The 24957-nt window shown below is 37.7% G+C and overlaps 1 protein-coding gene across 19 annotated transcripts in view; it reads left to right on the top strand.

Annotated features, from left to right (window-relative positions):
* Positions 1 to 24957, top strand: part of AADACL3 (arylacetamide deacetylase like 3) — a 189815-nt gene that overhangs the window by 127334 nt on the left and 37524 nt on the right. For 8 of the 19 annotated variants that reach the window (XM_069546059.1, XM_069546060.1, XM_069546066.1 and 5 more), the window contains one exon: positions 14165 to 14286. The exons of the other annotated variants lie outside the window; for them this stretch is intronic. The gene's annotated coding sequence lies outside the window, so the exon portion shown is untranslated. The remainder of the gene's footprint in view (positions 1 to 14164; positions 14287 to 24957) is intronic. 19 annotated transcript variants of the gene reach the window in all.

Below are 24957 nucleotides of genomic sequence, written 5' to 3'. Positions count from 1 at the left end.
TGTCTTTTCACCTTGCTTATAGTTTCCTTTGTTGTGCAAAAGCTTTAAGTTTAATCAGGTCCCATTTGTTTATTTTTGCTTTTATTTCCAATATTCTGGGAGGTGGATCATAGAGGATCCTGCTGTGATTTATGTCAGAGAGTGTTTTGCCTATGTCTTCCTCTAGGATTTTTGTAGTTTCTGGCCTTACGTTTAGATCTTTAACCCATTTTGAGTTTATTTTTGTGTATGGTGTTAGAAAGTATTCTAGTTTCATTTTTTTTTTTTTACAAGTGGTTGACCAGTTTTCCCAGCACCACTTGTTAAAGAGATTGTCTTTTCTCCATTGTATATTCTTGCCTCCTTTGTTGAAGATAAGGTGACCATAGGTGCATGGATTTATCTCTGGGCTTTCTATTTTGTTCCATTGATCTATATTTCTGCCTTTGTGCCAGTACCATACTGTCTTGATGACTGTGGCTTTGTAGTAGAGACAGAAATCAGGCAGGTTGTTACCTCCAGTTCCATTCTTCTTTTCTCAAGATTGCTTTGACTATTCAAGGTTTTTTGTATTTCCATACAAACTGTGAAATTATTTGATCTAGTTCTGTGAAAAATACTGTTGGTAGCTTGATAGGGATAGCCTTGAATCTATAGATTGCTTTGGGTAGTATACTGATTTTCACTATATTGATTCTTCCAATCCATGAACATGGTATATTTCTCCATCTATTTGTGTCATCTTTTATTTCTTTCATCAGTGTTTTATAGTTTTCTATATATAGATCTTTTGTTTCTTTAAGTAGATATATTCCTAAGTATTTTATTCTTTTCGTTACAATGGTGAATGGAATTGTTTCCTTAATTTCTTTTTCTACTTTCTCATTATTAGTGTATAGGAATGCAAGGGATTTCTGTGTGTTGATTTTATATCCTGCAACTTTACTATATTCATTGATTAGCTCTAGTAATTTTCTGGTGGAGTCTTTAGGGTTTTCTATGTAGAGGATCATGTCATCTGCAAACAGTGAGAGTTTTACTTCTTCTTTTCCAATCTGGATTCCTTTTATTTCTTTTTCTGCTCTGATTGCTGTGGCCAAAACTTCCAAAACTGTGTTGAATAGTAGTGGTGAGAGTGGGAACCCTTGTCTTGTTCCTGACTTCAGGGGAAATGCTTTCAGTTTTTCACCACTGAGGATAATGTTTGCTCTGGGTTTGTCATATATAGCTGTTATTATGTTGAGGATTGTTCCTTCTATTCCTGCTTTCTGGAGATTTTTTATTTTTTATCATAAATGGATGTTGAATTTTGTCAAAGGCTTTGTCTGCATCTATTGAGATAATCATATGGTTTTTATCTTTCAATTTGTTAATGTGGTGTATCACATTGATTGACTTAAGAATATTGAAGAATCCTTGTATCACTGGAATAAAGCCCACTTGGTCATGATGTATGATCTTTTTACTATGTTGTTGGATTTTGTTTGCTAGAATTTTGTTAAGGATTTTTGCATCTATGTTCATCAGTGATATTGGCCTGTAGTTTTCTTTTTTTGTGGCATCTTTGTCAGGTTTTGGTATTAGGGTGATGGTGGCCTCATAGAATGAGTTTGGAAGTTTACCTTCCTCTGCAATTTTCTGGAACAGTTTGAGTAAGATAAGTGTTAGCTTTTCTCTAAATTTTTGGTAGAATTCAGCTGTGAAGCCATCTGGTCCTGGATTTTGTTTGTTGGAAGATTTCTGATTACAGTTTCGATTTCCATGCTTGTGATGGGTCCGTTAAGATTTTCCATTTCTTCCTGGTTCAGTTTTGAAAAGTTGTACTTTTCTAAGAATTTGTCCATTTCTTCCAAGTTGTCCATTTTATTGGCATATAATTGCTGATAGTAGTCTCTTATGATCTTTGTATTTCTGTGTTGTCTGTTGTGATCTCTCCATTTTCATTTCTAATTGTCTTGATTTGACTTTTCTCCCTTTGTTTCTTGATGAGTCTGGCTAATGGTTTGTCAATTTTATTTATCCTTTCAAAGAACCAGCTTTTGGCTTTGTTGATTTTTGCTATGGTCTCTTTTGTTTCTTTTGCATTTATTTCTGCCCTAATTTTTAAGATTTCTTTCCTTCTACTAACCCTGGGGTTCTTCATTTCTTCCTTTTCTAGTTGCTTTAGGTGTAGAGTTAGGTTATTTATTTGACTTTTTTCTTGTTCTTGAGGTAAGCCTGTATTGTTATGAACCTTCCCCTTAGCTCCAGTGTTCTTGCCTGGAGAGTCCCAGGGATGGTGGAGCCTGGTGGGCTGCTGTTTATGGGGTCACACAGAGTTGGACACGACTGAAGCGACTTAGCAGCAGCAGCAGCAGCAGCAGCAGCAGCAGCAGCAGCAGCAGCAGCAGCAGCAGCAGCAGCACAGTGTCTCATAGGTTTTGGGTTGTTGTATTTTCATTTTCATTCATTTCTGTGCCTATTTTGATTTCTTCTGTGATTTATTGGTTATTCAGCAGCATGTTGTTCAGCCTCCATATGTTGGAATTTTTAATAGTTTTTCTCCGTAATTGACATCTAATCTTACTGCATTGTGGTCAGAAAAGATGCTTGGAATTATTTCAGTTTTTTTGAATTTACCAAGGATATATTTATGGCCCAGGATGTGATCTATCCTGGAGAAGGTTCCACATGCACTTGAGAAAAAGGTGAAATTCATTGTTTCGGGGTGAAATGTCCTGTAGATATCAATTAGGTCTAACTGGTCTATTGTATCATTTCAAGTTTGTGTTTCCTTGTTAATTTTCTGGTTAGTTGATCTATCCATAGGTATGAGTAGGTTATTAAAATCTCCCACTATTTTGTGTTATTATGATTTCCACTTTCATACTTGTTAGCATTTGTCTTACATATTGCGGTGCTCCTATGTTGGGTGCATATATATTTATGATTGTTATATCTTCTTCTTGGATTGATCCTTTGATCATTATGTAGTGTCCTTGTCTCTTTTCACAGCCTTTGTGTTAAAGTCTATTTTATCTGGTGTGAGTATTGCTAGTCCTGCTTTCTTTTGGTCTCTATTTGTGTGGAATATCTTTTTCCAGCCCTTCAATTTCAGTCTATATGTGTCCCTTGTTTTGAGGTGGGTCTCTTGTAGACAACATATATAGGGGTCTTGTTTTTGTATCCATTCAGCCAGTCTTTGTCTTTTGGTTGGGACATTCAACCCATTTACATTTAAGGTAATTATTGATAATTATGATCCCATTGCCATTTGCTTTATTGTTTTGGGTTCGAGTTTATACATCCTTTCTGTGTTTCCTGTCTAGAGAAGATCCTTTAGCATTTGTTGGAGAGCTGGTTTGATGGTGCTGATTTCTCTCAGCTTTTGCTTGTCTGTAAAGCTTTTGATTTCTCCTTCATACTTAAATGAGATCCTTGCTGGGTACAGTAATCTGGGCTGTAGGTTATTTTGTTTCATCACTTTAAGTATGTCTTGCCATTCCCTCCTGGCCTGAAGAGTTTCTATTGAAAGATCAGCTGTTATCCTTATGGGAATCCCCTTGTGTGTTATTTGTTGTTTTTCCCTTGCCGCTTTTAATATTTGTTCTTTGTGCTTGATCTTTGTTAATTTTATTAATATGTGTCTTGGGGTGTTTCACCTTGGGTTTACCCTGTTTGGGACTCTCTGGGTTTCTTGGACTTGGGTGACTATTTCCTTCCCCATTTTAGGGAAGTTTTCAACTATTATCTCCTCAAGTATTTTCTCCTGGCCTTTCTTTTTGTCTTCTTCTGGGACTCCTATGATTCTATTGTTGGGGCATTTAACATTGTCCCAGAGGTCTCTGAGATTGTCCTCATTTCTTTTAATTCATTTTTCTTTTTTCCTCTCTAATTCATTTATTTCTACCATTCTATCTTCTACCTCACTAATCCTATCTTCTACCTCTGTTATTCTACTGTTACTTCCCTCCAGAGTGTTTCTGATCTCATTTATTGCATTATTCATTATATACTGACTCTTCTTTATTTCTTCTAGGTCCTTGTTAAACATTTCTTGCATCTTTTCGATCTTTGTCTCTGGGCCATTTATCTGTAACTCCATTTTGTTTTCAAGATTTTGAATCATTTTCACTATCATTATTCGGAATTCTTTATCAGGTAGATTCCCTATCTCTTCCTTTTTGGTTTGGTTTGGTGGGCCTTTCTCCTGTTCCTTTTCCTGCTGGGTCTTTCTCTGCCTTTTTCATCTTGTTTATATTGCTGTGTTTTGCGTGACCTTTCTGTATTCCGGCAGTTTGCGGTTCCTCTTTATTATGGAGGTTCCTCGCTGTGGGTGGGGTTGGACGTGTGTGTAGCTTGTCAAAGTTTCCTGGTTAGGGAAGCTTGTGTTGGTGTTCTGATGGGTGGAGCTGGATTTCTTCTCTCTGGAGTGCACTGAAGTGTCCAGTAATGAGTTTTGAGATGTCAGTGGGTTTGGTGTGACTTTGGGCAGCCTGTATATTGAAGCTCAGGGCTATGTTCCTGTGTTGCTGGAGAATTTGTGTGGTATGTCTTTCTCTGGAGCTTGTTGGCCCTTGGGTGGTGCTTGGTTTCAGTGTAAGTATGGAGGCATTTGATGAGTTCCTATCAATTAATGTTCCCTGGAGTCAGGAGTTCTTTGGTGTTCTCAGGATTTGGACTTAAGCCTCCTGCCTCTGGTTTTCAGTAACCTCAAGACTTCTCCATCTATACAGCACTGATGATAAAACATCTAGGTTAATAATGCAAAGTTTCGCCACAGTGAGGGACACCTGGAGAGGTACACAGGGTTACATGGAGAAGAGAAGAGGGAGGAGGGAGATAGAGGTGACCAGGAGGAGAAGAGGGGGAATTGAAAGAGGAGAGAGCAAGCTAGCCAGTAATCAATTCCCTATGTGCTCTCCACAGTCTGTACCCCTCAGAGATGTTCACAGAGTTACACAGAGAAGAGAAGAGGGAGGAAGGAGAGAGAGATGGCCAGGAGGATAAAAGGGGGAATCAAAAGGAGCGAGACAGATCCAGCCAGTAATCAGTTCCCTAAGTGTTCTCCACAGCCCGGTACACACAAAGAGATTCACAGAGTTGGGTAGAGAAGAGAAGGGGGAGGGAGGAGATAGAGGTGACCTGGTGGAGAAAAGGGAGAGTCCAAAGGGGGAGAGAGCAATCCAGCCAGTAATCTTGCTCCCAAGTAAAAATGGGTACTGAAGATTGGGTTCTTAAATGTACAAAATTGATAACAAATACCAAAAAGCAAAGATCAAAAATCTAGAGTATAGGTTAGATTCTCAAAAATATAATATTAAAGAAAAAAACAAAGTCACAAAAATTATTAAAAAAAATATATATATGTGAAGTTTGCTTTAAAAATAGGGTCTTTTTTTGCAAAGTAATAGTTATAAAAATGAAAATTAAAGGAGTAATAGGGACTTAAAATTTTTTTAAAAATTTAAAAAATTATAATAGTAAAAATGTATCTAGGACTTTCTCTGGTGGTGTTGTGGACAGTGTGGCCTCAGTTCATTTTCAGATAGTTCATTGATCTGGCTTCTACTTCTTAAGATCTATAGGCCCATTCCTATGTAGTCGGTGCTAACTGCAGGGTTTTAATCTATTTCAACTGTCACTTCCAAAGTGGTTCCCTCTGTTTATTTTAATTTTTGTTTGCTGGCCTCCTGGACGGAGGAGCCTGGTGGACTGCTAAGGGTCAGACACGACTGAGTGACTTCACTTTCACTTCACTTTCAGTGTCTAATTTCCATCCTGATACAAGGGGGCGATGGTGGTCACATTTTTTAGGCTCACTTGTTCAGAAGTGCTGTGGGGAGGGAGGAACACTGCAAACAAATATCACTGGAGTCTGTGGGGAGTGCTCCCAGTGTCTCGACCACACTGGGTTTGCCCCCGCTCACGGAGTGTGTGCTTTCCCAGTCTATACTGCTCAGGCTCTAGGTTGCTCTGCCAGGAACTGTCTGAGGCCATTCCTGGGTTGAGTGCACTTCCCAGGTCAAAGCCGCTCAGGTTCAGGTTCTTGGGTACTTCACGAAGGCGTAGACTCGATTGGGCCTGCGTTTTGTGCCCTTACCCAGTCTGAGCAGCTCAGGTGACCAGGTGCTTGGGGAACTGCGACTTATCACCTCCCCCATCCCAGCCGCTCAGTTTTCTGGGTGTACAATAGGCACGCCTTCTCAGGTCTGCTGTGTGTCTCCTCTGGGGAGCTGATCTCTGGCTGTGACCCTCCCAGCGGATGTCGACCGTCCGCAATCCCACGGAGTCTTGGTTAGCAATGAAGCCTGCTTGCAGTTTGGTAGATGGTGCCTCTCTGGGGCCGTGAGTGCCCCCTTCTGGCTCTGGCTGCCCTTGCCTGCCTGTCTCCGGTGGGGGATGGGCCGGTCCGCAGCTGGCTAGCTCTGCTCAGTCCTTTGTTCTCCTTTCAAAGACAATGGGCTGACAGTCATTAAGACAGTAAGGTACTGGCACAAAGACAGAAATATAGATCAATGGAACAAAATAGAAAGCCCAGAGATAAATCCACACACCTATGGCCACCTTATCTTTGACAATGGAGGCAAGAATATACAATGGATTAAAGACAATCTCTTTAACAAGTGGTGCTGGGAAAACTGGTCAACCACTTGTAAAAGAATGAAACTAGATCACTTTCTAACACCACACACAAAAATAAACTCAAAATGGATTAAAGATCTAAACATAAGACCAGAAATTATAAAACTCCTAGAGGAGAACATAGGCAAAACACTCTCCCACATAAATCACAGCAGGATCCTCTATGATCCACCTCCCAGAATACTGGAAATAAAAGCAAAAATAAACAAATGGGATCTAATTAAAATTAAAAGCTTCTGCACAACAAAGGAAACTATAAGTAAGGTGAAAAGACTGCCTTCAGAATGGGAGAAAACAATAGCAAATGAAGCAACTGACAAACGACTAATCTCAAAAATATACAAGCAACTTATGCAGCTCAACTCCAGAAAAATAAAAGACCCAATCAAAAAATGGGCCAAAGAACTAAACAGGCATTTCTCCAAAGAAGACATACAGATGGCTAACAAACACATGAAAAGATGCTCAACATCACTCATTATCAGAGAAATGCAAATCAAAACCACAATGAGGTACCATTTCACACCAGTCAGAATGGCTGTGATCCAAAAGTCTACAAGCAATAAATGCTGGAGAGGATGTGGAGAAAAGGGAACCCTCTTACACTGTTGGTGGGAATGCAAACTAGTACAGCCACTATGGAAAACAGTGTGGAGATTTCTTAAAAAATTGCAAATAGAGCTGCCTTATGACCCACCAATCCCCCCGCTGGGCATACACACCGAGGAAACCAGAATTGAAAGAGACACATGTACCCCAATGTTCATCGCAGCACTGTTTATAATAGCCAGGACATGGAAGCAACCTAGATGTCTATCAGCAGATGAATGGATAAGAAAGCTGTGGTACATGTATACAATGGAGTATTACTCAGCCATTAAAAAGAATACATTTGAATCAGTTCTAGTGAGGTCGATGAAACTGGAGCCGATTATATAGAGTGAAGTAAGCCAGAAAGAAAAACACCAATACAGTATACTGACACATATATACGGAATTTAGAAAGATGGTAATGATGACCCTGTATGCGAGAGAGCAAAAGAGACACAGATGTATAGAACAGACTTTTGGACTCAGAGGGAGAGGGAGAGGGTGGGATGATTTGGGAGAATGGCATTGAAACATGTATACTATCATGTAAGAAACGAAGTGCCAGTCTATGTTCGATACAGGATACAGGATGCTTGGGGCTGGTGCATGGGGATGATCCAGAGAGATGATATGGGGTGGGAGGTGGGAGGGGGATTCAGGATTGGGAGCTTGTATACACCCGTGGTGGATCCATGTCAATGTACGGCAAAACCATTACAGTATTGTAAAGTAAAATAAAGTAAAAAAAAAAAAAAAAGACAATGGGCTGCTTTTCTGGGTGCCTGATGTCCTCTGCCAGCATTCAGAAGTTGTTTTGTGGAATTTGTTCAGCTTTCAAATGTTCTTTCAGTGAATTTGTGGGGGAGAAAGTGGTCTCCCCATCCTATTCCTCTGCCATAAGGACCGCCTCCTCAGTCAGGCTTTAAAATTATTGTTATTTTTGGCAGGAATATCACAGCAGTGATGCCTCCAATAGGTGGTGCACAATTCCAGTTTGTTTTCTTAATGGTGACATTTGCTTTGATCAGCCTTCCTTATTGTTGAAGGATTCTTTCCCCCTTTATAGTTAGTATTTTGTGGGAGGTACTTTAAGACTATTTGAATATTCCATTCTGCATCAAATGTTCACCCGTCAGTTTTAGCATCCATTGGTTATTCTTGTCTGAATCAATATTATTAAGTTGATTGCCAGATAGTGATTTTCTTATTTAGCTTATTCATTCTACATTTATCAATTGGCATTCTGCTATGAGGAAAGCCTTTCTCTTTTCCTTATAAATCAATCAGTTAACATTCATTCATTTATATCGGTGTGGCCTCATGGATTCCTGTTTTATTTATTGTGTTCTAATCTGTTATCATCAGTATTTAACAAATCTGTTATCTCATTGTCCCCAGTTTGGCAGTGCTTTCCTTGTTCCACCCTGCCGAGACTCTGACATCCCACATTGGACTGTGCTAATGTCCTCCTCATCCTGCTTGGCTCCACTCCAGGCAGTTTCTTCTGCTCCCCTAGCCTTCCCAGAGTCCCTCCTGAACCCCAGTGGCTTCTTAATGGGCCACTGCCACCACCTAGCACCCTTGCATAGACATCTGCCCTACTCCACTCAGGCTTTGGCAGCCTGCACTGAGCAGTGACGTCTTTCTCCTCCTGCGCTCCTGCTCTGCTATCCTGCCATCAGTATAGTGATCCTGACTCACAGCTAGATTTCCTCCTCACTCTGCACAGATCCTAATACCTCCCACTGCTGTCACTGTCCCTCCACACAGCTGCCTTCCTTACCCCCTCATCACAGGCGCCCCCCACCACCTTGGAAGCTCTCCAAAATTACCCTGCAGGACTCCCATACTCTGGAATCCCACCCACCTATCTTGCTCAGACCCTTCAATTAATGTTTAGACTGAATTATTCAGGAGAGATGGCAGGAAGACAGAGACTGTTGTGGGGCTGACCCTTTTATAAGCCATAGTGGACACAATACCCAGGGCCCACCATACTTTTGGGGGCCCACCACATTGTTGCAGTCTTAATTTAATTTAAATTCAGAAGAAATAATGAAAATAATAATAACCATGAGTATAATGGGCTTCCCAGGTGGATCTAGTCTTAAAGAACCCACCTGCCAGTACAGGAGACATAAGAGATGTAGGTTCAATCCCTGGGTCAGGAAGATGCTCTGGAGAAGGGCATGGCAACCCATTCCAGTATTCTTGCCTGGAGAATCCCAGGGACAGAGGAGCCTGATAGGCTACATTCCATAGGGTCACAGAGTTGGACAGGACTGAAGTGACTTAGCACACATTGCACACATGAGTATAATAATGAATCCAGTCCAAGTATGTCTGTGTTTATATTAACACAAGGTAAAACTTTTAATATTGTTTTATTGGAGGAAGGGACCCATGAAGACAAAAGTACATAGAACCCATGAGAGTTAGTGTGCACCCCTCTGGTGTCTTAGCTTTGTAGGCCCAGCTCCTCGAAGAGTTTCTGTAACATATATATTTAGTAATATGGTTGTGATATTAGTGAATGAGTAAGTGGCCAATCAGTGGAGCTTATATTTCTTATGTTTCCCGTAACAGAAAAGACAAGAACAGAGTAAATAATATTTGTTAATGGCCTCTTTACTAGAATGCATTTTTTTTTACTCTAATAGTTCAAAGTTATCCATATATTCATCCATTCATTTAAATATTTCCTGAGTACCTACTATATACCAAGGTCCTGTTTCTTTTATGTGTGCCGGGCTGGAACTGAGAAATATTTGCTTTAGTCTTAGGAGAGCAGAATGTGTCTATAATCCCTGAACTAACCAGCCAGTGTGGGAATGGAACTGGCCCCACCTCCTTAGCAGAGTTCTCTATTTAATGGGGCCCACAGGTTAAAAATATGTTAACATAATCCTCCAGGTCCAATAGTGCATATCTTTGCTCCATGCAGCCTTTTCTATGCCACTGAGATTAACTAACTCTTTTTTTTTTTTCAGTATGAGTCGATAAGAAATGCACATGTCATCATAACTGGCTTAGTTCCTAATCCTGTTAGTTGCTATTTTTAACTTTATTTTTTCTTTGACCATGCTCTGTGGCTTGTGGGCTCTTAGTTCCTCAACCAGGGATTGAACTCTGGGCCCATAGGCAGTGAAAGTACTGACTCCTAACCACTGGACTTCTGGATAGTACCTGCTTTTTAAACAGTAATAAAATCAAATCCAAGGCTCAGGCTGGGAACTTGGTCTTCTTGGTTAGGTATAATTAGAGACAGATGAGATGTTTGGAGCCAGAATTGTTTACCATATACTATTGAAACTTGAATTTAATGTAGTCTTCACCTACCACAGAATATTCTTCTTTTAATTTTTTAAACTACTTAAATATGTAAAAAGCACTCTTAGTTCACATGACATATAAAAACAGGCAGTAGGCTGGATAAATTTGGGCTAGTTTGAAAACCACTGACCTACAACACTGGAAGGGTTCGGAGAGTTTACCATCTACTATTTTATTGAGGACATCCTTATTCTAGTCTTACTAATTTAAATATATCATAGTTCACAGTGTATAAAGTAAGTTAAATTTTCCTCTGCACTTGGAAAACACAGTAACAACATAAACATGATTGTATAAGTAATGCCTAATATACTTAAAATAATGTAGCACTTTCAAGTACCCTTGAGTACTTTGGCATAAAAGCTTCCATTAGCACCCTTACAATATTCTAGGTCAGTGGTTTTCAAACTGACCCATGGCCAAATCCTATCTACTGCCTGTTTTTGTAGAGCCTGGGAACCAAGAATTTTTTTTGTTGTTGTTGTACATATTTAAGTGGTTGAAAAAATAAAATGAAAAAGGATATTCCGTGATAGGTGAAGACTATATTCAATTCAGGTTTTAATAGCCATAAATAAAGCTTTATTGGACCCAGCCACACCTGTTTGCTTGTGTATTATCTGTAGCTGGTTTCTAATTATGAAGGCCAAGTTGAATAGTTGTATAGTCCACAAGATGTCTGCCATCTGAAACTTTACAGAAGAGTTTGCCTCTTTCTGTTCTAGGTATTTGGGATACATCAGTGAACAAAACAAAGATCTTTGTATAAGTGGAGGACATCACTGCTGGTTGACCCAAGAGCTAGACTTCGACAATTGAAAGCACCTTACTTCCTGTCCTGTACTTGGAATATGTTGGGTTGGCCAAAAAGCTTGTTTAGGTTTTTGTAACATTTTACAGAAAAATCTGAACAAACTTTTTGGCCACCCCAATATGTTCTACCCACACCATCTCATAGGGCCATTTCAAAGATGAAGCTTTAAAAATGTAAGGTCTTGTTAAGGCCATCTGTCTGAACTGTGTATGTGGCTGAACCCCATTAAACCTCTATGTAAACTTTGAAAGTTCTGGTACTGTGAGTTGACATTAGGTTAGAACTCCTTATCACCTGATTTGCATAAGCACCTGCTCAGACTGGTATACTATAGAGTTGTGTTACTGGTTATAAGGAGTTAATGTTAGCTCAGCATTTGCGGCCAACATTCCCCAAATATTTGGGGGTATTTTTCAGGTAAATGGCTTGCAGCCCACTTGGGCAAAATCATGAAATTGAAAGGTTTTGATACTAGAGTATTCTGGCTTATATAAAGTATTTGTTTGTAAAGTTCGTATTTTTATTCCTATCTTTGTAATAAAAGTCACTCAAAACTCTAAATTTTAACCTTGGAAACCCCATGATCTGTATGTCAGAGTTAGGCATCTCTGAGCATCAGGCCGCTGATTACTATATATCTTTTATGGTAATTGATAATCATCCTCACTTCACTTAGGGGTTGGTTTAGACATTCCAGCTGGGTCACCAGGATGGGATGGGTTAGATTGAGGTAGAACAAGGAGGAGAAGCTGTCAGAATTGTAGGGAGAGGGAGATAAAACTTGGCTTTCTAGTCTGGTGGGAAGGGAAGGAGATGAACTACCAGTTCAAGTTCAAGAATGAACAAGGTCATAGTAGATTTAATCTTTTCCTAAAGTCCCCTAAGAGATTTAAGAGGATGAGAAGTAATTCTCAGGATATAGAGCTGAAATGGTATAGGAAATTTTTTTTTTTTTTTGCTTTCTAAGGAAGATGGAAAAATGGGAAAGCCTTAGATATGTTGAACATCTAGATGAATTTTTATATGTTCATTGAGAAAAGGAACCAGAGAGAGACCTAATCTGGAGTGGACTGGAGGGAGGAGAGAAGGGAGGGAGGAAGCAGGAGAAAGAGAGAGAGAAAATGAGGGATAGAGAAAAGCTGATTTGAGGCTGAGGCTGGGGATATGTAAACAAGGAGGGAGAAAAAGAGGCCCATAACACCAGGTGTTGCACAAGGGAAGGCTAAAGCAAGAAGCCTCTGATGGTGAGACTGCCTGGAAGGCTGAGAAGAAAAATGTTGAATACAGATTTTTAACATTGGCTGTGATTATGTACTCTCTAGTAGTCAAGGGAAGAGGAAAACATGACTAATTCTGCAATTTACAGTTTTTCATAAGAAAGGAATGTGGAAATTAGGTTGATAATAATAACTTTGACAAGGGATTCTGCCTTTCCATTGTCTTACAAAGTTGGAGAAATATGGTGATTTATATTTGAGAAGAGAAATAATTTGGAGGATAAATTTGGTTTTGTCTTTAGGTGACCTAACCTTGATAGTAAAATATGATGAAGACTGCTGTTTCTAGCAGTATGGTGGGCTAGACTATCTGGTACCTTTTCCAATGCAAAAAAATCTAGAAATGCTGGACAAACTATAGCAGGCATTCTTTTCAATGTATAGTTACAAGAATTTGCAAGAAAAGAGGGCAATTCCCAGGGCAAAAACTCAAGAGTAAAATGAAAACTAGAATGGGTTAGTAGGTCTCAGTAAGCCATGTGCTTAGTTTTCAATGGCCTTACAAGATCAGGAGACATGGCCTTGTGTCTCCTAGAGATAATGTTGAGATCTTTGTGCACAAAGCAGATACCTGCAGCAGCAGCAACAGTGAACAGCGTGGACTAGAAAGTAACTTTTTTAGTCCAGTACCAACTGAAAAAAAGTGTTTCATGATGAATGGTGCATACAGAATTATTCTTACATGGTTTAGGGGTTCAAATTTCTATTTTCCACATACTTTAGTAAAAACCAAACCAATAAATTACCATAAAAGTGAATCCTTTGACACCTGATAGAAGCAAACGTTAAATTTGTCTGGAAGGACGTACCCTCAATCCATGTCCTGCAAGACAAATCACAGGAGTTAATTCCCAGGAACTTCAGATATCAGAATTATTCAAATTTCTAAAATAATTATGTCCAATTGAGTAAATAAACCAATGAGAGAATAAAAATATAAAATAGAAACAGGGCCTTACAAACAGAAGAGATTAGCTATTTGAAAAAAATCAAATAGAGTTTTCTGAACAATATCGAGTAATTGATAGTAAACTCATTGGAAAGAAATCAGCTGATAGACTTATGGGAGTTCCCTTGTAATAGCACAAGGAGCTATATTCAATATCCTGTGATAAACCATAATGGAAAAAAATGTAAAAATGGATGTATGTATTTATATAACTCAATCACTTTGCTGGGCAGCAGGAATTAACACAATATTGTAAATCAACTATAATAAAAAAATCTCAATGGAAGGGTTAAATTTCAGATTATATGCACATTAAAGAAAGAATAGAAACTTTAAGTTAGAAATAATCAAGAACGTACCAGAGACAGTTAAAGAAGGATATTTTCTTTGGCTAGATTTCATACTTCTCTTTGGGTTACATTCTGGTTATGCTGGCATTGTTACTACACCCCTGAAGAAAAGAAAATGACTTAGTGTTCTAATTATTTAGAACTGTCTTATTAGCTCAAAGATAAGGTGATATTAAAAGTATTAAAATTGGAAATTTTCTTATAATCATCGATATGATATACATTTTTCTCACACTGTCATTGGCAGATGGGCATCCAAAGAGAAGTGTGTGTGTCTTTGAAAGACTCAGTAATTTCTGGAAGAGTAAACACACAATGTGTTTCCAAGGACATGGAGAAGGAAGAGTTGAAAAGTGTGATGAAATGATGGTAACTACTTTTCCTTATTTCAGAATTCTCGGTCAGTGTGCATAATAAACTGCCATTTATAAAAAGAAAAAATACATGATACATTTACTTATATATGCATGTAACACATAGGCAACTGTCAAGAGGGGTTGCCTCTGGTCAGGGAAACTGGTGACTGGAGGAATAAATAGGTAAGGGGAAGAGACTTATTTATATGTATATATTAGTGATTCCCAAACTTTTTAGTTTGAGGACTCCTTTAATATTTTGAAATTACTAAAGTTACCAAAGAGTTTTTTTGTTTATTTGAGCAATACATTTATTGAAGAGATTATCCTTTCCCCATTGTATATTCTTGGTTCCATTGTTGTGTTAGTCGGCTATATATGGGTGAGTTTATATTTGGGGTCTCTATTCAGTTCCATCATTTCGGTGTATCTGCTTTTATGCCAGTACCATGCTGTTCTGATTACTGTCAACAGAAAACCAGTAAGGGAACGTGGACCTTAAAAAACATATAGAAAAATTTCTAATATTTTCTATATAGAAAATATTAGACTTAACAGACCTATGCAGAACATTCTGTTCAAAAGCAACAGAATACACATTCTTAAGCACACATGGAATGTATTCCAGGATAGATCATATGTTAAGCTATAAAACAAGCTTTACTAGATTTAAGGTGATTGAATCATATAAGTATCTTTTCCAACCACAATAGTATGAAACCAGAAAATAATTACAAGAAGAAACAAGGAAAATTCGCAGATATGTAGAGATTAAACAACATACTACTGAACAACTAATGAGTCAAAGAAGAAATCAAAAGAGAAATTAAAAAGTACCTTTAAAAAATGGAAACACAACATACCAAAAATTATGGAATGCAGCAAAAGCAATTCTAAAGGGAAATTCAGAGTGATAAACTTTTTATTAAGAAATATGAATGATCTCAAATAAACAAATTTTACACCTCAAGGAACTAGAGAAAGAAGAAATGAACCCTAAAGTTGGTAGAAGGAAGGAAATTGTAAAGATCAAAGTGAAGTTGCTCAGTCATGTCCAACTCTTTGTGACCCCATGGACTGTAGCCCCCCAGGCTCCTCCATCCATGGAATTTTCTAGGCAAGAGTACTTGAGTGGGTTGCCATTTCCTTCTCCAGGGGATCTTCCTGACCCAGGGACGGAACCTGGTTCAGACGCTTTACCTTCTGAGCCACCTGGGAATCCCTAATAAATGAAACAGGGACTAGAAAAGAGCAATGAAATGAAGAACAGTTTAAAAAAAATACCCAAAATATACAAACCTTTAGCTAAGAAAACAAAATATATAAACTGTCACCAAAAAAAGAGAGGACTCAAAATCAGAAATGAAAGAGGAGATGTTCCAATAGGTACTATGGAAATACAAAAAATTATGAGACTACTATGACCAATTATGTGCCAATAAATTAGACAACCTAGAAGAAATGGATAAATTCCTAGAAACATACAATTTTCCAAGATTGAATCATGAAGAAATAGAAAATTTGAACAGACTAATAATGAATAAGGAAATGGACTCAGTAATCATGAGCCTCCTGACAAAGAAAAGACTAGATGCCTTCACACTCTAGGATCCCCAGCTCTAGGTGAGTGACCACACCATTGTTGTTATCTGTGTCATTGAGACCTTTTTTGTATAGTTCTTCTGTGTATTCTTGCCACCTCTTCTTAATCTCTTCTGCTTATGTTAGGTCCTTATCGTTTTCTGTCTTTTATCATGCCCATCCTTGCATGAATGTTCCCTTGATATCTTCAGTTTTCTTGAAGAGATCTCTAGTCTTTTCTAGTCTATTGTTTTCCTCTATTTCTTTGCATTGTTCATTTAAGAAGGCCTTCTTATCTATCCTTGCTATTTGCTGGAACTCTGCATTCAGTTGAGTATATCTTTCCCATTCTCCCTGGCCTTTCTTCTCTCTTCTTTCCTTAGCTATTTGTAAAGCTTCCTCAGACAACCACTTTGCATTCTTGCATTTCTTTTTCTTTGGTATGGTTTTGGTCACTGTCTCTTATACAATGTTATGAACTTTGCCCATAGATCTTCAGGCACTCTGTCTACCAGAGCTAATCCTTTGAATCTATTGGTTACCTCCACTGTAGAATCATAAAGAGTTTAATTTAGGTCATACCTGAATGGCCTAGTGGTTTTTCTTACTTTCTTCAACTTAAGCCTGAGTTTTGCAATAAGGAACTCATGATCTGATCCACAGTCAGCTCCAGGTCTAGGATCCTTTGGACTGCAAGAAGATCAAACCAGTCAATCCTAAAGGAAATCAACCCTGAATATTCATTGGAAGAACGGTTGCTAAAGCTGAAGCTTCAATAATTTGGCCACCTGATATGAAGAGCCAACTCATTGAAAAAGACCCTGGTGATGGGAAAGATTGAAGGCAAAAGGAGAAAAGGGGTAGCAGAGGGTAAAATGTTAGATAGCATCACTGACTCAATGGACATGAACCTGAGCAAACTCCAGAAGTTAGTGGAGGACAGAGGAGCCTGGAATGCTATGGTCCATGGGATTAAAATAATTGGAAAAAACTTAGCCACTGAACAACAACAACAGATGACTTCAGTGTTGAACTCTACCAAACATTTAAAGAATTAATATCAATTCTCAAACTCTTCTGAAAAATTGAAGAGGATAGAATACTTTCAAACATTTTACAAGACAAGGATTACCTGGTTACCAAAACCAGCCAAAAATATCACCAGAAGACAAAATTATAGCTCAGTATCTCTGATGAACATAAATGCTAAATCCTCAACAAAATATTTAGCAAATAAAATTCAATAATACATTAAAAGGATCATATAGCATGATCAAATGGAATTTATTCCAGGTATGCAAGGATAACTCACCAGCTGTGAGTCAATCAATATGATAAGCCACATTAACAAAATAAAGGATAAAATATGATCATCTCAAGATGTAGAAAAAATATTTGACAAAATCAGCATCCAGTTATGATAAAACTTTCAAATGTGGGTGTAGAGGGAACATATCTCAACATAATAAAGCCATATATGAAAGGTCCATAGTTCTTTTAAGCTTGGGAACAAGATAAGGATGTTGACTTTCACTGCTTTTATTCAACATAGTATTGGTAGTCCTAGGAAGGGCAATTAGGCCAAAAAAAAAAAAAGAAGAAGACATCAATCAGAAAAGAAGAAATAAAACACTCAACATTGGCAAATGACATATTATAGATAGAAAACCCTAGGGACTTCACCAAAAAATTATCAGAACTAATAACAAATTCACTAAAATTGCAGAATGTAAAATCAATTTACAAAAGTCTGTTGCATTTCTATTCAGTGAAATGAACTATCAGAGAAATTAAGAAATCAATTTCATTTACAAATGCAGCCAAAAATTTAAAAATTTAGGAATAGATCAAAAGATCTGTATAGAGAAAAGTATAATATATTGACAAAAGGAATCAAAGAAAAGACAAATGAAAGATATTTCGTGCTATGGGTTAGAAAAGTAATATTGTTAAACTATCTGAGGTACTATAGATTAAATTCAATCCCTATAAAATATCCAATAATATTTTTCACAAAAATAGAATTAACAATCCTAAAATTTGTATGGAACCACAGAAAACCCCAAATAGCCAAAGAAAACATGTGAAAGAAGAACAAAACAGGGGACAACAGGATTCCTAATTTCAAACTGTATTACAAAACTGTGACAATCCAAACAGCATTGTATTTATATAAAAACAAGCACAAAGATCATTGTTAGAAATCCCAGACAGATAAACATGTCAGACAGACATAAATTCAGATATACATGTCAATTAATTTATGACAAAGGAGAAAAGAATACAGTGGGGAAATGATAGTCTCATATATATGTGTGACTATGGGAAACAATGGAAACAGTGTCAGACTTTATTTTGGGGGGCTCCAAAATCACTGCAGATGGTGACTGCAGCCATGAAATTAAAAGATGCTTACTCCTTGGAAGGAAAGTTATGACCAACCTAGATAGCATGTTGAAAAGCAGAGACATTACTTTGCCAACAAAGGTCCATCTAGTCAAGGCTATGGTTTTTCCAGTGGTCATTTATGGATGTGAGAGTTGGACTGTGAAGAAAGTGAGCGCTGAAGAATTGATGCTTTTGAACTGTGGTGTTGGAGAAGACTCTTGAGAGTCCCTTGGACTCTCAAGGAGATACAACCAGGCCATCTTAAAAGAGGTCAGTCCTGGGTGTTCATTGGAAGGCCTGATGCTGAAGCTGAAACTCCAATACTTTGACCACATCATGTGAAGAGTTGACTCATTGGAAAAGACCCTGATGCTGGTGGATTGGGGGGGGGGGAGGGTGGCAGGAGGAGAAAGGGATGACAGAGGATGAGATGGCTGGATGGCATCACTGACTCTATGGTCATGAGTTTGGGTAAACTCTGGGAGTTGGTGATGGACAGGGAGGCCTGGTGTGCTGTGATTCATGGGGTCACAAAGAGTCAGACATGACTGAGCAACTGAACTGAACTGATACCTATACATCTTATAGTCTTTGTATAGTCTTATACCTATATATCTTAGAGGGCAGAGATCTTGATTATCTAGTCTTTTTCTTATCAGTCCTTATCACAGTTATAGAGTACAGGCTCCAGGCACAAGGGCTTCAGTAATTGTAGCATGCCAGCTCAGTAGTTGTGGTGTGCAGCTCCAGGGTGTGGGGGCTTCAGTAGTTCCAGCACACAGGCTCAGTAGTTGCAGCTTATGTGCCCTAGAGTGTGTGGGCTTCAGTAGTTGTGGCTCATGGGCTTAACATTTAGAAACCAAATGTGTTATGAGAAAATGGGAGGGAAGAGAGTAGGTACCAAGTTAATTTGCATATTTAGCCTACTCACAAAAACTAAAATAAAATTTGAAAGTTTTATACAAACTCTCAGTGTTCATTTAGGACTTCATCACAATCACTGACACGTTTTCACTGAATCATTGGCAATCATTATCACAGGGAGTGAAATTTAGAAAAAGTTCAATAAAAGACTGCTAAAATGGATGAATGAATTAGACTTGGTGATTATAATAACTTTTCCAAAGAAGCTCCTCATTAGAATTCCTATTTTTCTTTTCTTTATTGTGTAAAATAATTTATTTAATTGGAGGCTAATTACTTTACAATATTGTAGTGGTTTTTGCCATACATTCACATGAATCAGTCATGGGTGTACATGTGTCCCCCCCCCCCCCCCATCCTGAACCCCCCTCCTATCTCCCTCCCCATCCCATCCCTCAGGGTTGTCCCAGTGCACCAGTCCTGAGTGACCTGTTTCATGCATTGAACCTGGACTGGCAATCTGTATCACATATGGCAATATACATGTTTCAATGATATTCTCTCAAATCTCCTCGTCTTCTCCCACAAGAGTCCCAAAGTCTGTTCTTTACATCTGTGTCTCTTTATCTGTCTTGCATATAAGGTCATTGTTACCATCTTTATATATTCCATATATATGCATTATTATACTGTATTGGTGTTTTTCTTTCTGACTTACTTCACTCTGTTTAATAGGCTCCAGTTCCATCCACCTCAAGAACTGATTCAAATGCACTCTTTTCTATAGCTGAGTAATAGTTCATTGTGTATATATACCGCAGATTTCTTATCCATTCATCTGCCAATGGACATCTAGGTTGCTTCCATGTCGGGTATTGTAAACAGTACTGCGATGAACAATGGGGTAAACGTGTCTCTTTCAATTCTGGTTTCCTTGGTGTGTATCCCCAGCAGTGGGATTTCTGGGTCATATGTTAGTTCTATTTTTAAGGAATCTCCACATTGCTCTCCATAGTGGTTGTACTAGTTTGCATTCCCACCAACAGTGTAAGAGTGTTCCCTTTTCTCCGCTTCCTTTCCAGCATTTATTGTTTGTAGACTTTTTGATAGCAGCCATTCTGACTGGTGTGAGATGGTACCTCATTGTGGTTTTGATTTGCATTTCTCTTGTTAAGCATCTTTTCATGTGTTTGTTAGTCATCTGTATGTCTTCTTTGGAGAAATTTCTGTTTAGTTCTTTGGCCCATTTTTTGATTGGGTCACTTATTTTTCTGGAATTGAGGTGCATTAGCTGCTTGTATATTTTGGAGATTAATTCTTTGTCAGTTGCTTCATTTGCTATTATTTTCTCCCATTCTGAAGGCTATCTTTTCACCTTGCTTATAGTTTCCTTCGTTGTGCAAAAGCTTTTAAGTTTAATCATGTCCCATTTGTTTATTTTTCCTTTTATTTCCATTACTCTGGGAGCTGGGTCATAGGGGATCCTGCTGTGATTTATGTCAGAGAGTTTTGCCTATGGTTTCCTCTAGGAGTTTTATAGTTTCTGGCCTTATGTTTAGATCTTTAATCCATTTTGAGTTTATTTTTGTGTGTGGTGTTAGAAAGTGTTCTAGTTTCATACTTTTGTAAGTGGTTGACCAGTTTTCCCAGCACCACTTGTTAGATTTCTTTTCTCCATTGTATATTCTTGCCTCCATTGTCAAAGACAAGGTGTCCATAGGTGCATGGATTTATCTCTAGGCTTTCTATTTTGTTCCATTGTTCTATATTTCTGTCTTTGTGCCAGTACCATACTGTCTTGATGACTGTAGCTTTGTAGTAAAGTCTGAAGTTAGGTAGGTTGATTCCTCCAGTTCCATTCCTCTTTTCTCAAGATTGCTTTGACTATTCGAGGTTTTTTGTATTTCTATACAAATTGTGAAATCATTTGTTCTAGTTCCCTGAAAAATACTATTGGTGGCTTGATAGGGATTGCATTGAGTATATAGATTGCTTTGGGTAGTGTACTGATTTTCACTGTATTGATCCTTCTGATCCATGAACATGGTATATTTCTCCATCTATTTGTGTCATCTTTTATTTCTTTCATCAGTGTTTTATAGTTTTCTATATATAGGTCTTTTGTTTCTTTAGGTAGATTTATTCCTAAGTATTTTATTCTTTTCATTGCAATGGTGAATGGAATTGTTTCCTTAATTTCTCTTTCTGTTTTCTCATTGTCAGTGTATAGGAATGCAAGGGATTTCTGTCAATTTTATATCCTGCAACTTTACTATATTCATTGATTAGCTCTAGTAATTTTCTGGTGGAGTCTTTAGGGTTTTCTATGTAGAGGATCATGTCATCTGCAAACAGTGAGAGTTTTACTTCTTCTTTTCCAATCTGGATTCCTTTTATTTCTTTTTCTGCTCTGATTGCTGTGGCCAAAACTTCCAAAACTATGTTGAATAGTAGTGGTGAGAGTGGGAACCCTTGTCTTGTTCCTGACTTCAGGGGAAATGCTTTCAATTTTTCACCACTGAGGATAATGTTTGCTGTGGGTTTGTCATATATAGCTGTTATTATGTTGAGGATTGTTCCTTCTATTCCTGCTTTCTGGAGGTTTTTTATTTTTTATCATAAATGGATGTTGAACTTTGTCAAAGGCTTTGTCTGCATCTATTGAGATAATCATATGGCTTTTATTTTTCAATTTGTTAATGTGGCATATCACATTGATTGACTTAAGAATATTGAAGAATCCTTGTATCACTGGGATAAAGCCCACTTGGTCATGATATATGATCTTTTTAATATGTTGTTGGAGTCTGTTTGCTAGAATTTTGTTGAGAACTTTTGTATCTATGTTCACCAGTGATATTGGCCTGTAGTTTTCTTTTTTTGTGGCATCTTTGTTAGGTTTTGGTATTAGGGTGATGGTGGCCTCATAGAATGAGTTTGGAAGTTTACCTTCCTCTGCAATTTTCTGGAAGAGTTTGAGTGGGACAGCTGTTAGCTCTTCTCTAAATTTTTGGTAGAATTCAGCTGTGAAGCCATCTGGTCCTGGGCTTTTGTTTGTTGGAAAATTTTTGATTACAGTTTCAATTTCCATGCTTGTGATGGATCTGTTCAGATTTTCTATTCCTGCTTCAGTTTTGGAAGGTTATACTTTTCTAAGAATTTGTCCATTTCTTCCAAGTTTTCCATTTTATTGGCATAGTTACTGATAGTAGTCTCTTATGAGCCTTTGTATTACTGTGTTGTCTGTTGTGATTTCTCAATTTTTCATTTTTAATTCTGTTGATTTGATTCATCTCCCTTTGTTTCTTGATGGGTCTGGCTAATGGTTTGTCTATTTTATTTATCTTCTCAAAGAACCAGCTTTTTGTTTTTTTGATTTTTGCTATAGTCTCCTTTGTTTCTCTTTCATTTATTTCTGCCCTAATTTTTATGATTTCTTTCTTTCTACTAACCCTGGGGTTCTTCATTTATTCTTTTTTTTTTTCTTTTCTTTTTGGTAGTCATTTATTCTTTTTCTAGTTGTTTTAGGTATAAAGTTAGGTTATTTATATGATTTTTCTCTTGGTTCTTGAGGTAAGCTTGTATTGCTATGTACCTTCCCCTTAGCAGTGCTTTTACTGAATCCCATAGGTTTTGGGTTGTGTTTTCATTTTCATTCATTTCTATGCATATTTTAATTTGTTTTTTGATTTCTTCTGTGATTTGTTGGTTATTCAGAAGTGTGTTGTTTCACCTCCATATGTTTGTATTTTTAATAGTTCTTTTCCTGTAGTTGACATCTAATCTTACTGCATTGTGATCAGAAAAGATGCTTAAAATGATTTCATTTTTTTTGAATTTACCAAGACTAGATTTATGGCCCAGGATGTGATCTATCATGGAGAATGTTTCATGTGCACTTGAGAAAAAGGTGATATTCATTGTTTTAGGGGTGAAATGTCCTATAGATATCAATTAGGTCTAACTGGTCCATTGCATCATTTAAAGTTTGTGTTTCCTTGCTAATTTTCTGTTTAGTTGATCTATCCATAGGTGTGAGTGGTGTATTAAAGTTTCCCACTAATATTGCATTACTGTTCATTTCCCCTTTCATACTTGTTAGCATTTGCCTTACATATTGTGGTGCTCCTATGTTGGGCGCATATATATTCATAATCGTTATATCTTCTTCTTGAATCGATCCTTTGATCATTATGTAGTGTCCTTCTTTGTCTCTTTTCACGGCCTTTATTTTGAAGTGTATTTTATCTGATATGAGTATTGCTACTCCTGCTTTCTTTTGATCTCCATTTGCATGAAATATCTTTTCCAGCCCTTCAATTTCAGTCTGTATGTGTCCCTTATTTTGAGGTGGGTCTCTTGTAGACAGCATATATAGGGGTTTTAGCAATCTAAACAAACAAAAAGGCAGAGAAATATTCAGCAGGTAAAGGAACATGACAAATACCCACCAAACCAAACCAGAGAGAAGGAGATAGGGAGTCTACCTGAAAATGAATTCAGAATGACAGTAAAGATCCAAAATCTTGAAAACAAAATGGAGTTACAGATAAATAGAATAGAGAAAAGGACTGAGAAGATGTAAGAAATGTTTAACAAGGACCTAAAAGAAATAAAAAAGAGTCAATCAATAATGAATAATGCAATAACTGAATTCAAAATCACTCTGGAGGGAACCAACAGTAAAATAACTGAGGCAGAAGATAGGATAAATGAGGTGGAAGATAGAATGGTGGAAATAAATGAAGCAGAGAGGAAAAAAGAAAAAAGAATGAAAAGAAATGAGGACAACCTCAGAGGCCTCTTGGACAATGTTAAATGCCCCAACATTGAATCATAGGAGTCCCAGAAGAAGACAAAAAAAGGTCATGAGAAAATACTTAAGGAGATAATAGTTGAAAACTTCCCTAAAATGGGGAAGAAAATAGCCACCCAAGTCTGAGAAACCCAGAGAGTCCCAAACAGGATAAACCCAAGGCAAAACACCCTAAGACACATATTAATCAAATTAATGAAGATCAAACACAAAGAACAAATATTAAAAGAAGCAAGGGAAAAGCAACAAATAATACACAAGGAGATTCCCATAAGGATAACAGCTGATCTTTCAATAGATTCTCTTCAGGCCAGAAGGGAATGTCAGGACATACTTAAAGTGACAAAAGAGAAAAACCTACAACCCAGATTACTATACCAAGCAAGGATCTCTTTCAAATATGAAGGATAAATCAAAAGCTTTACAGACAAGCAAAAGCTGAGAGAATTCATCACCACCAAACCAGCTTTTCAGCAAATGCTAAAGGATCTTCTCTAGACAGGAAACACAGAAAAGGCTTATAAACTTTAACCCAAAACAACAAAGTAAATGGCAACCGGATCACACTTGTCAATAATTACCTGAAGTGTAAATGGGTTGAATGCCCCAACCAAAATACAAAGCCTGGCTGAATGGATACAAAACCAAGAATTCCTATTTTTCTTAAGCCTTTCATTTACTAGAACCCATGAAATCATTGAAGGGACTTTTTCTCTTTGGCTACTTTAATATTCATATATTTATCAGATATAATTTAATTTTAAACAATATTTATTTATTTATTTTTGATTGCACTGAGTCTTTGTTGCTGTGTGCTGGCTTTCTCTAGTTGTGATGAGTGGGGGCTACTCGTCTTTGCAGTACATGGGCTTCTCATCATGTGGCTTCTCTTATTATGGACTACAGGCTCTAGGCACGTAGGCTTCAGTAGTTGTAGCATGCAGGCTCAATAGTTGAAGTGTGTGGCTCCAGGGTGTGGGGGCTTCAGTAGTTGTAGCACACAGGCTCAGTAGTTGCCACTTACATGCCCTAGAG

This window comes from Ovis canadensis, chromosome 12 (genome assembly GCF_042477335.2).
Source record: "Ovis canadensis isolate MfBH-ARS-UI-01 breed Bighorn chromosome 12, ARS-UI_OviCan_v2, whole genome shotgun sequence".
NCBI lineage: Eukaryota > Metazoa > Chordata > Mammalia > Artiodactyla > Bovidae > Ovis > Ovis canadensis.
The sequence above is the reverse complement of the archived record's forward strand: the minus strand, read 5'-3'. Positions and strand labels throughout refer to the sequence as shown.